We start from the raw sequence: 4763 nt of genomic DNA on the forward strand, positions 1-4763 counted from the left end.
GCGGCCGCCATGAGGAGGCGCGGCCCCGCGCGCCGGCGGCCCGGAGAGGGCGGGGCTTCCCGCGGGCGCGCAGGCGCAGAGGCTCTTGCGCGGCAGGCTGATAGTTTTGCAATCCTTGCGGTGCGGGGTTCCGAGGTGGCGGCTACAGCTTGGGCTCCTCGACTACCGTTGCTGTGACTGAACGCATCGCGGCCCACAAACGGTGGCATATCGCGCTCTTGCCTGCAACCGTCCTCTCCCGGGGAGGAGCGGGCGCTCGCCTGCCGCGTCAGGGACCTCGGTTGAGCGATCCCCGCGGGGCTTTGTTCCGCGGCCCAAGGGGTCGTCCCGCGCCGCGGCCCCGGTATCTACCACCCCTCCTGTTTTGTTTGCTGGTTTCACACAACGCCTCCTCTGGCCCTTCCCAACTCTACTCTTTCCCAAAGGAAGAAGAAACCGGCTGCCTTGGCCACCGACGTGGGACCCCACGCCTAAAGGGGAAGAGGTCCAAGACGCTTCCTTAGGTTTGAGCTGCTCTTCAGCAAAACCGGAACGAGTTACAAAAGATTATTTTAGTTGAAGAGTCTTTACATAAAAAATAAAAGGAAAATGTCATTCACGGTTCTTGACGGGTACAAGGTATATATAAGAGCAAACGCCAGTGTCAGACCTTTACAAACTCTGGATTTCCATGTAAGAGCCTCCATAAAGGTAGTATTATGTGTGAAAACAAAAAGGTACTTTTTATATGAGATTTTAGAAACCACCAGGGAATAGTCTCCCATTACGTCCAAGTTCCCTAGCAATACAAAATCAGATTTTCCATCTAAAAAAGATGGGAGGGGGCTTCCCTTGTGGTGCAGTGGTTGAGAGTCCGCCTGCCAATGCAGGGGACACGGGTTCGAGCCCTGGTCCAGGGGGATCCCACATGCCGCGGAACAACTAAGCCCATGCGCCACAACTACTGGGCCTGCGCACTAGAGCCCGGGAGCCACAACTACTGAAGCCCGCGTGTCTAGAGCCCGTGCTCGGCAATAAGACAAGCCACTGCAATGAAAAGCCCGCGCACCGCAACGAAGAGTAGACCCTGCTCGCCGCAAGCAGAAAAAGCCCGCGTGCAGCAACGAAGAACCAACGCAGCCAAAAGTAAATAAACAAATAAATTAAAAAAAAAAAAAAAAGATGGGAGGGCTTCCCTGGTGGCGCAGTGGTTAAGAATCCGCCCAGGGGACACAGGTTCGAGCCCTGGTCCAGGAAGATCCCACATGCTGTGGAGCAACTAAACCCGCGTGCCACAACTACTGAGCCTGCGCTTTAGAGCTCACGAGCCACAACTGCTGAAGCCTGAGCGCCTAGAGCCTGTGCTCTGCAACATGAGAAGCCACTGCAATGAGAAGCCCGCGCACCGCAATGAAGAGTAGCCCCTGCTTACCGCAGCTAGGATAGGCCCGTGTGCAGCAACAAAAACCCAGCACAGACAAAAATAATAAATTTTTTGTAAAAAGGGAAATTTTTATGCAGGCACTCCACTGAAAACACACTCAAAAGTTTCTGCTTGGGTTTCCCTGGTGGCGCAGTGGTTGAGAGTCCGCCTGCCGATGCAGGGGACACGGGTTCGTGCCCCGGTCCGGGAAGATCCCACATGCCGCGGAGCGGCTAGGCTCGTGAGCCATGGCCACTGAGCCTGAGCGTCCGGAGCCTGTGCTCCGCAATGGGAGAGGCCACAACAGTGAGAGGCCGCGTACCACCAAAAAAAAAAAAAAAAAAAAAAGTTTCTGCTTGAAAGCCAGAGGCACACAAAGTTCTCTTAGGTACTAACGCAAGCTGCTAGTTCCCAGCTTTCCCCAAAAAACTTGTAGACTGTCTCTGTTGATACTTCTGTTCTCAACCTAGTACTTTGCTTTTTGTGGCTGCTCTCTTCCTCTGGGACCGTTAGCACAGTGTTTCTTGATGGGAAAGTAAAAAACCAGGACTTAACCCAGGATTTAGGAAGGAGGTGGTAGGTCACTCCCCACAGTCCCTGCCCCACCCCACCCCACCCGTGCTTGAGGCAGATTCTCTGGAGTCATCCTCTAGAGAACAGGGCCTAGTAAAGGAAGTAATGAGGAAAACCAAGAAAGGTTCTTTTTCAGCAGTTATTTTGAGGTTTTTCAATTTCCATTCAATTAAGGCAAAACTGGGCATTACAAGATGGTATATGGTATATATTTTTAAGATATAAGGTAGAACTCAATAAACTAAATCAAAAAGGTAGACATGAATAGAATACTACTCAGCCATAAAAGAGTGAAATAATGCCATTTGCAGCAACATGGATGGACATAGAGATTATCATACTAAGTGAAGTAAGTCAGAAAGAGAAAGACAAATACCATATGATATCACTTATATGTGGAATCTAAAATATGACACAAATGAACTTATCTATGAAACAGAAACAGACTCGCAAACATAGAGAACAGACTTGTGGTTGCCAAGGGGGAGGTGTGGTGGCGGAAGGATGGATTGGGAGTTTGGGACTAGCAGATACAAACTATTATATATAGAATGGATTAAACAACAAGGTCCTACTGTATAGCACAGGGAACTATATTCAATATTCTGTGATAAGCCATAATGGAAAAGAACATGAAAAAAATATCTTTATGTATAACTGAATCGCTTTGCTGTACAGCAGAAATTAATACATTATAAATCAACTATACTTCAATAAAATAATTTTTTGGTGTGTGTGTGTGGTACACGGGCCTCTCACCGCCGTGGCCTCTCTCTCACAGGCTCCGGATGCACAGGCTCAGCGGCCATGGCTCATGGGCCCAGCCGCTCCGCGGCATGTGGAATCCTCCCGGACCAGGGCACGAACCCGTGTCCCTTGCATCAGCAGGCAGACTCTCAACCACTGCGCCACCAGGGAAGGCCCAATTTTTTTTTTAATTAGGGAAGTTTGATGGGATAATGTAAGCCAGTGGGACACTATCTCTCTACCTTTGAGAAAACTACCTCTTTATAAAGAGAGGGCCAAGTACATTGGTCTCAAGGAAAACCTGGTATTTTCCTAGGAGCCAGACCAGAGAAAGTCCCAGATTCCCTAAGTTTTCAAACTATACTTCCCGCTCCCTTGGAGATTTGAGCTGTGTCTCATCAAAGTCCAAGGAACAGTCTACCTTTTTTAAAAAAGGTAGACACAAAGCAAACATATGGTATATACAAAAGTACATAACATATAGTGGTGACACAGCTTACCAGAGTTAGGTTCTAATCTCTGCCCATAAAGAAAAAAATAAGTGTAATAAAAATTACCCTTGAAAATTCTTTGAATTGCCCATAAATTACAGTGCATATTATTTTGTGGCAATCAAAATTACAAATGCTATGCTTTGCCAAAATCAAATTTTGGCCCCTCATATCCCCGTTCCTTCTCCCTGTTAGACCATTAATACCCATTTATCAACAGCATTTTGTCCATCTGAAAATGACACTATCTCCTTTGATGCTAGAGTACCTTATAAATTGGTGGATTCTTTGGAGCTGCAGGGGTGCCCAGGACAAAGTGTCCCTTGGAGATGCCACACGTCAGTTACCAAGTGTTGGAGATTTCACGTCACCACTCAGAAGGAACTTCTGTTTCTGGAATTCTCACACTTGCTTTTCTTGGCTTGGTTTGTGCCTGCTCTCCTGTAGAAAAGTCGAAACTACGTCTCCTTCCTTCTCCCACTTCCCTTTTATGCAAAACTAGCTCATTAGAATAATTTCATCCCCACTAATCTTACCTAGATTTGGGAGGGGCTTAATCTGATTTAGTTCATTCCTACTGAAGGTATGAATGGCTGATAGGTGTGGGTGGGACACAAACACACTGTTATAAGTTTTAAACATTTGAAGGAAAATAGCCCTACTGTGAAGTAACTAGGCATCCTTTTCTGAATAAGGAAGCAACCCTTCTTCCATGACAGTTAATCTATAAAGAAGCATTTTGTAAATTCTAAAGCCAACCCAAATTGTGCTCTACATGATGGGATTTCAGGATGAGTGCCAAATATTTTCAGGCCATATGGGGAAAATATTTCAGGGTAGGGAGCCTTCCTGGTCGCCTGAAATCACATCAAATGGCAATTTCATCTACTCCAATGGAATGTAAAGTGCTAATCCTGTAGGTGACCCATAATAAAGGCTCCAGTGATAGTAAGCGGCGTGACTTTCCTGTTTCCTACTTACGAATAAAGCAGGAGCTCATAATAGTATCTATATTTTAGGATCTTATTCGAATTCATAGTAACTTGACATTTAATATTGGTTAGAGACCAACTCATTGACATCTTCTCAAAAACAACTAGTCTTTCCATGATGTCTGGAGAGATTGTACCAAAAGATGAAGCAGGAGCGAGTGGAATAAGTAGAAAGTGTTTTGACGTACTGCATTAGTCCATGATTTTTACTAATTGAATCATGTTCAAAATTGGATATCGTTTCTTTCACACGGAAATTTGCTAAAAATACACACATATACATACATTCTTCCTCTCTCCCACATTCTCTTGTATGACCATTTTAAACTGTTCTATAAATTAAGAGCACTCAGACACACCTATGTAGATCTTTGTACCCACCAGTGTTCTTAATTTAAGAAATATGAATTCAAATTTTATATAATGTGTATATATAGATACAGATGTGTGTGTGTATATATATATAAATATAAATCTCAGATATACAAAGTTCTGGTTTTTATTTATTTTTTTGGCCACACTTGTGGGATCTCAGTTCCCTGACCAGGGATCGAACCT

This window comes from Lagenorhynchus albirostris, chromosome 19 (genome assembly GCF_949774975.1).
Source record: "Lagenorhynchus albirostris chromosome 19, mLagAlb1.1, whole genome shotgun sequence".
Lineage (NCBI taxonomy): Eukaryota > Metazoa > Chordata > Mammalia > Artiodactyla > Delphinidae > Lagenorhynchus > Lagenorhynchus albirostris.